A 14385-nucleotide genomic window follows, 5' to 3' on the forward strand; every position below is an offset into this window, starting at 1 on the left:
TAGATTTGCACCCAGTCCTGAGCGTGCCCTTGCTTTCTTCCAGGCTTCTTTCGGGCTCCTAGGTTCAAGATGGCCCGCTTCTCTTCTTCTAACCAGGAGACCTCTCCCTCAGCCCAAGAGCATGCCCAGACTGACAGCCATCGATTCTGGAAGTTGGTAGAAGCTGCGGAGTTCCCAGATAAGGGAGCGGCCACACCACCGAGGAAGGGGGATACCCGACCCAAGACATGATTTAGAGTCCGGTCAGAGTCTGCCGTGGACTCTTCAAATTGGCGATCATGTACCCTGTCCTCAGCACCTGCAAAAATAACTTAATTATACCAAACGTGCTGTTCCGTGATACAGCAGTTTAAAATTCCACCAACTTCATGGAGTGAATACACGCACACACACACTCTCTTGTTTTCCGAAGGAAGGAACTTGACACTTCCGCAGAGTACCATTCCTTTAGTTTTGTCAACTAGCCGGCTGGTCCAGTTCCCTCTGGAATTCCCACCCCTGTTTCCTTTAATCTGAGTGTTTTAGTGCAATCTCCTCAGACCACAGCGATTTGAGTGAGAGGCCCTCGGATTTTTCAGCACCCAGGTACTTCTTCATCCTATAGTTTCTCCAGTAGCTAAGAGCAAGCATTTTTGTCCTTTCAGTGTTAATTCCACAAAGAAGCCAAATTAGGAAGTAAAATGTTTTCGGCTAAGTCTGGTTTTGAGGCCGCAATATAGCCAAGCATTCCTGACAGGGGGTATTTGCCCAAAGCAGATCTTCATACAACTTCCCAAGTTTTTAAAATTGTGTTTGAGATTTTATTTCTCTTTTTTGTCTCCCTTTCCAAACTTAATGGCTCTCTTTTACGGCTTGCGCTCAGCTCGAACATATCGGAAAGTAAAATAAAAATTGATGTATATCATTAGAGACGGTCCTGCAAAATGAATCTGAACGTTTGACATATTTTAGCTAGATAATCTGACAGGCAAAATTCCAGGTCTTAATTGGATACTTTAATTATTCCTTATTAGTAAAAGAAATCTTTATTAATAAAAACAAAACTCAAATTCACCTTTTTCTTGTAATTATTGTTATATTTTCAAGGATAGGTCTTGATTGCTCATCCCCACACTTTTCTTTTTCTTTTTCTTTTTTTCCCGTCTTTTATGCTTGTTTGGGATGCCAGAGAAAATAAGTCAGATTCAAAAGGCACTTCACAGATGTAGTTATTTTTTTCTGATTATTAGTAATCATGGGAACTTTTTATAGAACACCTACAATTTAAATGCAGTCTAGAGGAAGACAATACGCCTTTGTGTCTGTTGAGTGAAACCTCCTATTTCCCTTTGTTGTCTGATGTATTTCACCCTTCTGTCAAAGTGTGTCCCCTCTAACCTTTCCTTTCCCACTGCTGGCATCTCTCCAGTCTCCAAAATGCCCGTTTGACTCTCCTCTGACACCTTCATCTGAAACAGTCACAACACTTCTTTGCATAATGAGCAGGCATTCCCTACCCATCAGAAAGGTAATTAAAAAAATGTTTAGATTTTTGTTTTCGTAGACGTAACAGTATAAATGCAACTTCTGCTCAATTAAGCCCTAGTGTCAGAGACGGGGGAGGGGAGGAATGGTTCCTTTAATAAGACCAGGTTTGATGCTTATATGTTAAAACTGAAGATACAGATTTGTGATCTTCCCTCCCCCACGGAAAGAAATCTTTAAATAAAGATGTCTTCATCTGAATTGACCACCGTTTATAAAAGCAAATCTGGTTGGGGCTCTGCTGCTTATGCCAAAGGAACATTCCTCCCCATTACAACAGCATTTGCACATTTATAGGAGGAATAAAGAAAAAGATGCATGATACATGTGAAGGAGCCTTCTCTCTGCCATCCAGAGAAAGAAGAACTAAAAGGATTATAAAAGTTCAGATTAAAATGATATAAAATCTAGCATTTGGCTCCAACACTAGTGCCTTGGTCCTCTGAAGCTAATCTGTATGCACTCTGTGACCTCCTCGCAGCGAACCCTGCTAAATATATTATTCCCACGGGGGCTTTCACTGCTGCTTGGTGTCAGAAATCAATATGTATGAGGCGCGTGGATGGGAATTTCTAATAGATCTGCCTGGCCCTGTGCTGCTTTTCAATATCTGCCTTGGACTATTAGTGCCGGCTCGGTGCCTGTGAAATAACCGAGATAATCTTTTAAGGTGCACTGTTAAGGTGGAACCTAAATGTTGCTGTTTCAATTAAAACAAAAATTATATTCATAAATCAGTCAGGTCTGTGTAACCTTGTATAGTCTCTCCAGAAGGCTGATGAGAAACAAGATGGAATTTAAGGCTTTCAGGAGCAAAATGTTATTTTTAACTTCTATTTAGAGTTGGGAGGAAGGTATTGTATTTAAAAGCTAATGATGTGTTATTTGGGGAAGGGTAGCAGGTTAGAAATGAACTTTAGAAATCTCAGAGTTCTGTAACCCAACTGTGTTTATATTTTTACTATACGTGAAAGAGAAAATACGAGAGTCATAATATACTAAAAGCCAAGTCATTTTCCCATGTTAGATAAGAACACATTTGTATGTAGTCCTTTTCCATATAATTTATTCACACTAACATGATTGCATGAGTGATCTTTCTTTCTTTCTCTCGGAAAACCGCACAAATTAATGTTATCACCATCATGCAATGATATCATGCCATTATTTATATTTATATCTGTATAGGTATTTGGAGATAAAAATGGGCGAGAGATGGTTCATTACAGTTCTGTGTTCCCCCCCTCACTGATGAATACCTCCCTTCTTCAGACCCGGGAGCCCAGCGCAGTGCAAAGAGGCTGAGGTCTGAGCTGTGTCCAGGGCCCACGGCGCCAGTCTCTTGATTCTGGTTGTTTCCCTCTTTGTTTTCAGGCTAGCGCTCAGAGGAAGCTGGTCCAGCTCAACGCACAGAGGTGCGACATGGGCCCAACGAGCTAAGGGGCTTCGTCATTAGTAGCAGCAGTATTATCCTTGTTAGCATGAATGGGGAAGAGGGAGGGGGCCTGTAACCCATACATACCTCTTCTGGCAGTTCACCCAGCACGGCTGGGTCCAAATCCCCATGAGGCGGGCGCCCAGCAGAGGCCTCACCCGCGCGCACCGTGTTTTCGGCCACCTTTGGCTCGGTTGCCTTGGGAGGTTGTCAGCCTAGCAAAGGTTGAGGAACTGGCATATAACTCTTTTTTCCTCTTTTCTTTTCTTCTTTTCCTGCACAGTTCACTTAACACAGCACAGCCCCCTGACAACCGTCCTCCAGCGCCCTGACTGCTTGTCGGGCCTTCTCTGGACTGCGTGTGAGGCCACCGCACACAATCGGGGTGTGTGGCTCCACACCGGAAACATCAAAAAGGAGGCGTGAGGCTGGTAACCGTCAGGTCCTTAGGAAGCTGCCTTTAAAACATATCCCAATCTGGTTGCACTTTATTTATAGTAATATTGACGCAATTGTTTGGAAAAAAAAAAAAAAAACTGTGTGTGTTGGGGGTGGCCGCACGTGACCCACTCTCCTTAAGAAGCACTAATTTTTCTACTTATTTATTGAACAAAAAAGTGCTGGTAGAAATTGAACTGATTAAGCGTGGAAATACTCCTCCGCACCAGGCTCCTACATAGCACACGCGGAAACTCTTTGAGGCACTTTCTCCTGCCTGCTTCTTTGTTTTAGAGATGCCAACTGCCAGGTACATTTTTATGTGACCTGTAACTGCACTTCGGAATTATTAGAAGAGAAAAAGTCCAAAGCACAAGAAACCAAGCCACTCTTTGACTTCTTTGTTGAGGAAATGGAATTCCGCGTACTAACTTTACTTAAAATATCACTAGAACCCATAACTAAAATGTAAATGTTTATTAAGTGTAGTACTACTAGAGCCATTTCTTTTTTCTCCACCATCTAGTCTGGAGAAAACAAGGCAACCAGCTCAGATTCCAGCTGGGTATAGAACACCAACAGTTGGGATCTAAGGAGAAATCCCCAGCAGTTTCATCTGCCTTAAGTCCCTCCCCCTCCAAATCCCTCCCTCTCAACCCTTCAATTAGACATTGTGAAAACAAACAATCTGTGTGTTTTCTGCATCTCCCAGGGAGGTGCAATGTGTAAGCGTTCAGCAAGAGTAAGGGGAGTTATGATGGAGCTTTATAAACGAGGACGTCTAGCAATGTTTGTTAAAGGTGGGGGAGGAGGGAAAAAACAACCACGGAGGCAGGAGTGGTGAACTGTCTGTTTCTAAACTGGCTGAATGAGAGTAACGACTCCTAAGAAATTCCACTAAAGGTAAAGTCAGGATAAAAAAGAATCATTTTTGAAGGCAACTTCCTATGGATATATTGGCTTCTAAACCTAAGCCGAGCGAAGCACAGAGTAAAATAAACAATAGCCAATAACCAACATATGCTAAAAGAACACAGAAAAGCAACAAGCAATAACCAAATGCGTGATAAAAAATGAGCAGAGGCATAAGAAGGTTTATGACAAGAACAAATGATATTTTTTGGTTCATATTCTTGCCCCGTAGTTGGAAAAAAATACCCCGTTGATGAATTCGCGTCACCTTTTTTTTTTTGTTATGTCACCACAATTATACCTAACATGGAATACCTGAAGGATTATACTGTATAATATCGTTATCCTCATTAAATATCAATGATTTCTACAACAGCTAGAACACAATGGAAATAACTTTTGAAATCTCTCATGGATCTGTCCATCTAGCCAAGAAAATGAAGAATTTTTCCTTTAATAGATTCTCCAACATAGTAGTTAAAAACACCAAATCTTCGTTTTACAGTGAACATCACTGATGTAAATTTCACCACCCAGCCAAATAAGAATAATATACATTCAACCATCCCCGCTCCTCCTGGGATTAGAGATAATGCAAAACATGCCGTCAAACCAGTATACAAGAAGAGTTTGAGTTCACATCATAAAAGGGAAGCTTCATATCTTGGCATTTTGTGAAAATCTAGAAAAAAGGGGCTTTGTTCCACAAGTTCTGTGCTCTTTCTTCCAATGAGATAGAAATATTCTACATAGAGATTTAAAATGCAATGCTATTTTTTCTGACCTGCAATACTGCTCTTCTGTTATTTCTTTCCCATTTTTCTCAATATTTTGGCCCGTAAGAATGCAATATGAGACTGAATAGATCACAAGCACAAGGAAGAAGGAAGAGTGGAAGAGAAGTAAAAGATAAATGGGTTGCCTGTCCCTATGAAAATATAAACTCCTTGAGGACGTTGACCCTGCGTCTTTACCACTTCCATGGATCCAACTAGAAAACTGTCTTTGGGTACCTTTAAGTCTCTGCCAGTGTGACAGGCTCTACAAATAAAAAGACTAGTAGGGTTCATTGCCCACATAGAGTTTATACTCTAACAGAGGACAGTGACCTGCAAACAATATTGAAAATTTTAAGGGCGAGGGGAATAGGAGCAGAGACACTTGGCTGGGGTTATAAATTAGAGCCCCACATTGGGTGTAGAGATTACTTAAAAATAAAATCTTGGAAAAAATAACAGAATAAAAGATTACATGTGAAGTTCAATGTTTCCTCTCATTCTATGAAGTCTGGCTTTCGGCCTGTTTGACTCACCAATGGCCCCAGTGCACCATCTTGCTCGAACATATAATTAGTCCATCAGTCAATGTCCAGTCACGAAAAAGAAGGTATTTCCTGGAGAGAGGAATTTAATGTCAGGAACTTATTAAAGGGAGTTAGAAGAGCTGTAAGAGCTAAAAGAGGAAAGTTGGGGCTGGTGAAAGAATACAGAGAAGAGATTACCCAGAGACCAGGGAACTGCCATTGCCCCCCGGCGGAAGCCAGGAGCCTGTGCTCACTGCTGCTCTGACCCTGTTGGAAGTGCATCACGTCTGCTGCAGGAGGCCCAGGAGCTACAGGGGCGCTCATCCCACTGGAGGTGCTGCTGCTTCTGCTGTAAGAAGCCATTGTCTGAGCCGCGCTCTCTCCCTGCTGTGAGCCACCCTGGGAGGTGGCTCCTGTGGCTGGGAAGCGAGAGGGGCAAGCTTCCTTTTTTCTTTTGTCTTCCAAACTCCTACTAATGTCTCCCATTGGCAGAACCTAAGGAGAAGCCGCTGACAAGGGAGTCCAGAAGGGTACTTTGTAGGCTTTTAGCCTGCTGGGGTGCAAAGGAGAACAAGGAAGGGTGGAAACGAAGCTGAGAAGCGCTAGGTGAATAATTGGTATAGTAGCCTTGCGAATAACGTTTGTTGAATGAACAATAGACATATGTGAAATGTGCAAATGTGATAGAGAAAGGACTGGTAACTCAGCCTAGAATCCTGTTTCGCTCCAGCAATTTCTGCACGTTTTTGGTAGCAAAACCATTATTTTTTGTTCGAATGAAATTTTAATAAGAAGCACGAATATACATTAAGTGTCCAAAGCAGACGTGTAAATTACAAGTTGGTATACATTATAATACAAGTTACAAGTAACTAAGAAGTTGTTGAGAATAACTAATGCTGTTTTGACAAAGGAAAACTTTTCATACTAGGGATTCTAGATGACAACTTGCAGTCAGGATCCGAAAACCGCCAAATGAATCTTAGATTTCGTGAAGCATTTCTACGGAAGTCTAGAGTTTCAAAGAACATTTAAAAATCTCTGTTTTAATCAAAACTGTACATTTGATAGATAATCCCAAATTATAAGTTATTAAAAAGCCCATAGCACTAACACTATTTCACTATAGCACATCTGAATTTTAATATAATTCATCGTAACAGAGATGTATTTATACCCAGGTGATACTTAGTTTATTAAAACTTAATGATTGCATGCAGTAAAAGCTTTGAAATAAAAAGTCCCATAGTAGGTAGTCAATAAATTATATTTATCTACAACGTTTAGGATACTTCATCTATCGTTATAGGACCTGATGAAATAGAAAGTCTGACTTTGCCCACATCACTCCTCTGCTCAAATAATTCCAATATTTTTCCACAGCCCACAAGATAAAGCAATAAATGTCCAGAATTCAAGAACTTTTAATGTCTGAAATGAAGCCATATTCCAATCCTACCTGTCAAGAATCCTCTACTGCCTGTTATTGGTCCCTGCATGTTATTCACATTTTTTCCCTTTTCTCTTTCAATTAATTCATTCTTTTTATCAAAGTGTTCTCCCCCTTATTTACCAGAACACCCCCAAATACCCACACCCTAAACAGACTCCGGTGGCTTTCACTGGAATTTGTCATCTAACTTGTGTGTATGTGTGTTTCAAAAAATTTGAATTGGATTTGAGAGCACTTTTTACCAAAATTCAAATTCAAGTCAACTTTATTTATTTTTTTAAAGATTTCACGTATTTATTTGACAGAGAGAGAGAGCACAGTGGGAGGAATGGCAGGCAAAGGGAGAGTCCACTGAGCAGGGAGCTGGATACCTGGGGAGCCTGATATGCGGGGAGCTGATGTGGGGAGAGCCTGATGTGGGGCTTGATCCCAGGACCCTGGGATCAAGAGCTGAGCTGAAGGCAGACATTTAACCGCTGAGCACCCCCCCCCCACATCCCTAAATTCAAGTCAACTTTAAAACACACACACACACACACACACACACACACACACACACACAGAGTGACAAAGTCATGAAGCCATGAAGGCCATCATGGTGTGTATTTTACTCACAAGCACCTATTACACAGTTTACTACTCAGTATTTGAATTAATAAAATGAAATTTTTTTCTGAAGTTCCAGATACTCTAAAATTTATAACTTGTAATTACTATACATGGATGGGCCCTCGTGTCTCTCTCCCTCACCATGCACAGACATCAAAAACCAATCAAGACGCTTTTTTTATAGGGAACTCAGGATGACTTTCATAACCCTCCTGAATACAGTAGCTCCACGCCACCATTATTCACCATCGGAACTGGACAGGAGATCATTATCTGCTACCGATTGACAGTCAGTTGGTCTCCAGGTATGGCAGTTAGTGTTTTCATTTAACACCTAATGTTAGTTTAACATTTTGCCCACCAACTGGAGTGTAATTTCTGTGAAGACAGGGACAAAATCTATCTCCCCAGCCTACGAAGGGCACCACACATACTGGTAAACAAATATTTGTTTAAAGTTTGTTAGAAATTCCAAGGTATTCTGATTCATTTCTACAGTGTAACCACCCCAATGAAGTGCTCAGGAGAGGCTAAAAGTGATGGCAAAAATGTCCCCATTACTGAACGTGTGGCTTCCGCCCAGCACGCTCAGCTGAAACTCCTGACACAAATCTCCTAAGGATTACAGGCAACTATAAGCCCGTTTGAAACAGTCATAAACTCTCCCGCTGCTCCTCCCCCTTTCCCTCTGAGTTATTCTACAGTTCGAGGTTTTTTTCCACGTGGTTAAAACGTAGCCGTGAAACACAGTTACAGCACCCTTTTCCTGCGAAAGTCCTGTGTGTGTTGCCTACTCTTGCAACTGATGATGCGATCAGCCTTATAAAGATAAGCCTTCACCAAACGAAGCTATAAGTAATTATTAATATAAACAGTGGGGCAGGGGAGACTGATATGAAGTTTTCCTGCCTTCACTCACAAAAGTCAGCCATAGGGTTGGATAGGACTGGTACAAAGCCAGTCACATTGTCACCAAGTGAAACACTATCCTTTAGCTTTGCAGCTAGGACTTCCCCATTTTTGCAGGAGCCACCAGACAATAGGAGCTGCACTATGACTGAAGAACTCTCTTCCCACATGCACTGGAAATGGCACAGCTCTCTTAAGAAAAAAAAAAAAAATCCAATCCTTCTTTTTAATCATCTTTCCAGTCTGTCTTTAAAAAAAACACAAAAAACTGGAGGAAAAGGGTTGACTTACAAAGTGTGGAACAGACTGTTTCTCCTGTATTCTTTCCTTCATAAAATAATGAGTTTGATAGCAGTTAAAGTATCAAGATGAATCCAGCCAGGATCCTTCCAGCAAACTCTCATTCATCATGGCTGTTTTCTCTATCATATCTCCTTGTAGCTAGATAATCCCTTTCCCATTTCAGTTCAAAGAGCTTTATACATACTACCTCATTAACTTCACAAAGGGCTGTGGGAGCTGGGGAGCAGGCCAGTAAACCAATATAAGACCTGGGAACAGGTTGCCAAGTGTTAAGCCATGCAATTGAGTTCATAAACCAAGATTTCTGATGGTTTCTTTTTCTCTTACCTCTATTAATGATTCCAGAGGTCCTCATATAAATGTATTGTCAACAGTCAAAATTAAACAGAAAGTGGACCAATTCTCTGGGGATTATCTTTATCTAGGAATTATAATATACCATCAACCAGGATAATTCCAGCAAAAATAATTTGAATTAATTAGCTACTCTGGACTGGCTTTTACCAAAGAAAGTGAGATAAGTAGCAACAAGTCAATATTATCCAAACTGGCTATTTATCTACATGAATTTACCAGATAACTTGCTCAGTCCTCGGGATACTTCTGTTGGTGATTTGAACCTTTGACATATTTTCATCTGTAATTCATCTTTATACTTGATACAGTCTCTTTGCTTCATTAGTTAAACTCAATATGAGGAAAAAACTTTGACAGATTCATAAATATTCATAAATATAATATCAGGAAATAAATGTTTCCAGTGTTTTATGTATATATATGGGGGGGGAGAGAGAGAGAGAGAGAGAGAGATCTATATTTAAATTTGTTTCTATTTATATATATATTATATGTGCATGTGTGTGTGTATATATATATATGTGTGTGTGTGTGTGTGTATATATATATATATATGGAGAGAGATATCTATATATCATCTATCTATATCCATATCATGTATCTATATCTATATAGAGAGAAAACACTGGAAACATATTGTAAGGAAGAATCCCACACAGCCTACAGAGAGAAAGAGTATGTGTCTGAGCTTACTTTCTAAGGTTATGAACCATATTATTAGAATATTGGCTATGACACAACTATGAAATGGAAGTAGTGAGCTTTAACCAAATTCCTGCACCATGTGTATTAACTTCCCTACATACTCTCTGGTACACTTAATTTTTTTTTTTCCCACTCCACTGAAATTTTAATTTCAAATAGTCAATCAGATCTAAGTGAGTGAATCACTCCATCTGGGTGGGTAATGAATGTGCATCAGTTGGTCTCCACAATAAGTACAACATAGGGACCAGAGGTTGAGGGATACAATGTACTACAGCCATCCAAGAGTTTAAATCTTGAGTTCATCAGCTGTATCTTCACTTTTCAACCTATCTCCACTCCTTGTCTCAACAAATACTATCACCATTACCTATTCAGTTGGCTCAAGCCTGAAACTAGTGACTCCCCTCTCTTCCTCATGGTCCCTCACACATGGTAAAATCCTAATGACGATGCTTCTTTATCAGTTCTAGAATCGACCTTACTGCCGTTACCCGCACTTGCCATTGTCTCCATCAGAGTCTGAGTTGTTCAGCTTTAAACTGCCTCACCTCTATCCAGTCTACCTTAACAGCTGCCTACTATGTCTACTCAAAGTCCAAGTATCATATTGCCATACTTCAAATCAAAATTTTTCTCTAGCATTGCATTTTCTTTAGGGTGAAGTGTAAACATGGAATAGAATGTCCTTCATCAACTGTCCTATTTTGACTCTCCAACCTTGTCATTTTTTATTTTATCACCCCCGCAGATGGCAAAGGCTGCTCTATGTTCATGAAAACCCATTTAGTTTTCAACTGTTTGCAGAGCTGGATTGCATGTCCCAACGTCTCTTGCAATTAGCGGTACTCATCTGACTGAAGTCGGATCAGTGGAATGTGAGTAGGAATGGTATGTCTCTTCTGCATCAGAGTAGTTAAGACACGGGCGTGTCTTTCCCGTGGTGTCTTTTTCCACCTGTCTGCTAAGTGAGGACTTAGAAAAAGATAGTCATATAAGACAAGGGAAGCATGGATCCCTGAATTATGACATTGGAAACTGCCTGACCAGGAACACTGGAAGTGAATTAGAAATGTGTGGTTTATCTTTAATGGCAATTAGCATCCTTTCAGTTTCCACATAATTCTATCAACTGACCCCAGCTACCTACTTCTGGAAATGTTTCAGGTGCTCACTCAGTTCCACGTTTGGTACATGCTCTTATCTAGAAATCTCTGCCCTCCCTGTTCCTTACATTTCTCTCAGTCCTGATCATGTGTCAGGTTTCATATTAAAATCCACTTCCTCTGAAAGCTCCTTTTTCCAGAGGCCAAATCTGTACCCAAGTGTGATTTCATAGCATCTTGTACCTACCTTATTTAAGCATTACTAAACACACAGTACCGTAATTGCATATTTCTCTCTCTCTCCCACTAGACCTAGCGAGGGACCTTCTCAAAAAGCAGGGCTGTGACTTGCTCACAGCAGTTCTCACACGGGCTGACATGGTGAGCGTTTATCTTTGAATCGATAAATGATTATCATGTTTGTTTTCATTCGATTCATAAAAATGCATTGATACCGTATACGCTAGGCTCTATACTAGACAAAGTGGACATGGTGGTGAACAAAATAATTAAGGTCCCTGCCCTCATAGAGCTTAATGGATAGTGGGCAGAAGATACAAATTGTGAGGAATGCCAAGTAGGAAAATTATATAGCAAATGAGAGTGTCAAGGGTGGGAGGACTGATCTGGATTATAAAGTAGACCTTCCATGGCCTTGAATTCTGAAATACAGTTTGCTCTCATTCTGTGGGCAAATTGCCTCCATTACGATTTGTGAGTGAGAGAACAATGTCAGTCTGACACGGAAGTTGCATTAGTTCATACACAGTTTTTTCCCCTAGTGTGTTGGTATTTCGTTCCTCTAAGTTCTCGCACTGCTGACCCCAGCAGGAGCACACAGAGCATCAAACAGGGCGTGATGGGCATTCACCCCATGTTCTTGCTCTTAGCTCAGTCTGGCCACACGTTCTGTCTTGGAAATAGTATTGCATGTTCTCCCTGATGGGTGTGCATTTTCTCATTCTCTCTATAACTCAGCAACCTCAGCCTTTTGTTAAAATCCTTTCGTAAGACTTCCTCCACCTATTTTTTAGGGGTAAATGCCCTGTATTTACTCCAGTTGTTCTTCATGTACAAGGAACTTAACACATCTTTCAAACTGTGTTAGTATTTTTTTTTTTTTTAGGATTGTTACTGGTTTTTGTTAGTGCATTGATTATGAACTTTCAAAGTTCCTTAGTTTCACAAAACTACAAAAGTTTTAAGTGGTCTACTCCAAACCTATCCTCCTGTGCACGCTGCTCTTCTTCCATAAATGTTATGAAACACAAGGGTTTTCAGAGACCTATATATTGCATCCCAGCAGAAATCTCCCTACCTCCTTTCGCAAACCCCCTTCCTCCTTAAACTGCTTTGTGGAGCTTCCTCTGGAAATTAATAGGTGCTCTGCCCTTCTTGCCATACACCAAACATTGGGCTTGTCAGTTGGTTCCATCTGTGTGCAGAAAACCTGTCCAAATCTACTTGTCTAACTGTGAACTTGGCCTCTCCACCCAACTTGGCGAGAGTTTTCTGTACAAGGCATTTCAAACTGTATGTACTGTCACTAACAGAAATGAAATGTGGAGAAGACAATTCAGCTTATCATCTTGCAGTGACAGAGCTCTGTGCCTGGTTTCTTTGTCACACTGGTAATGCCACTATATCAGCAGCCAGCCATGCAGGAAATCTTGGAGTAATTGTCAACTCATCACTGTCCTTTGTTCTATGGATCCATTTTCTTCAGCCCTTGCTGTAATTGTACTTATACTTCCCAAATATGGTTCTTCACTCTGCTCTTACTTTAGCCCCTTATTACATGTTTCCTATTAAAATCCTCTCATCGTCAGACTTTACATGTCCAGTTACAGTGTAACACAGGAAAATGAATGAGTTCTGGGGCCATACAGTCTTGCAGCTAAACTTTGCTTTGTGGGACCTATGGCAGATTATTCAACCTGTCTGAATCTCTGTTCTCTCATGTGGAGAGTGAGAATGATAATGCATAGAGTGCACAATTCTTACGACATTTGAATGACTACATATAAATTAAAATGCATGTGTCAAAAACCTTAAATAATCACATTAAAAACAAACAATTGGACAAATATTTGCCCAAAAAATTAAAGACTTAATATTATATCTAAAAACAAGCTGTTAAGAAATCGACTGCTCAGTGGAAAAATAGAAGATATGAACTGATACCTAAAAAATGAAATATAAGAGACTAAAATTAGGGAAAGATTTAAATCATACTAATAATCAGACACATGCCAATAAATGTATCTATGAGATACTATTTTATCATGAAATTAGTGAAGAATAAAATAATAAAACCCAATACTGTGATAAAGGTGTATTAAGCAGAGACATTAACTATTAGGAGTTTAATTAGTACACACTGTCTTGAAATCATTTTTGCAAAATTTGTCAGAGCCTTCATTTCTCTAAAATTTTGACTTAGAAAATGTCTTTCCAGAAAGCTCATACCATTGGCATTCCCAGAATTCTGTTTTCCTGGGAGAAAATATAAAATAAAATATAGGGCAATCTTGCCAAGAAATTATGATATATGGGGTCATATAGCTAAAATAATTTCTTGGCTAGTACCCTTTGAAAATGAGAACATTTTAAATAGACACTTAGCATGCCTTGGCCCCACTTTATGTGATAGGTTTACTATGTACAAATCAATTAGAATCTAACTATGAGATGTTCATGCATTTATATGCACGAAACAAACTCACTTTGTTTAGCAGATAATCAAGACACTGCTGTTCAAATTTGTACTTTCAGCTAGGTTAGCAGACGTGTAGCAAAAGAAGAAAATGCCCCTTACATCTGCCCTCACACCTCTTTTGCTGCAATCTTCTCAAACTTTAACATCTAGAGTGTTTGCTAGTCTTTCACTTTTTTTTTTCAATTTTTCATTCAGTGATTTAAAATTTTAGGTCAATTATCCTGCTAATCCACCTCATTCCTTCGGGCAGCCCCATTCCAACAGTTCTTTGAATCCATCGCCAGTTTGATCCACTGAGTTTTTACTACCCACTATCCGCTCATATTCCCTTTCCCCTCAACAAGCGGAGATTCCATGTTACATCATTAAAAATCACTGCATTACATAAACTCCCTGGCTCCGTCTATCTCTTCACAGTTCTTTCCTGCTAAATCTACCTCTCTGTTCACATCAGATTCCACACCTCTGGTGAACGTGGATGGTGGAAAACTCACCGCCATCTTGATGGGTTTTACTCTTGATCACTGACCACAGACTCCAAGTGAGGCTTCGCCCAGCCTGGAAAGCCTAGCACATTTCCCCAGTCAGTTTACGCTCCTGTTCTCTGAGGGA

The 14385-nt window shown here is 40.2% G+C and overlaps 1 protein-coding gene across 2 annotated transcripts in view; it reads right to left on the reverse strand.

The window, feature by feature from the left end:
• Positions 1–1084: 1084 nt before the first annotated feature.
• The window catches only part of CXXC4 (CXXC finger protein 4), a 420398-nt gene continuing 407097 nt past the window's right edge, over positions 1085–14385 (reverse strand). For both annotated transcript variants that reach the window (XR_008958588.1, XR_008958586.1), the window contains 2 exons: positions 5622–5702; positions 1085–3174 (listed from right to left, as the gene is read on the reverse strand). The gene's annotated coding sequence lies outside the window, so the exon portion shown is untranslated. The remainder of the gene's footprint in view (positions 3175–5621; positions 5703–14385) is intronic.

This window comes from Ursus arctos, unplaced genomic scaffold (assembly GCF_023065955.2).
Source record: "Ursus arctos isolate Adak ecotype North America unplaced genomic scaffold, UrsArc2.0 scaffold_11, whole genome shotgun sequence".
NCBI classification, from domain to species: domain Eukaryota; kingdom Metazoa; phylum Chordata; class Mammalia; order Carnivora; family Ursidae; genus Ursus; species Ursus arctos.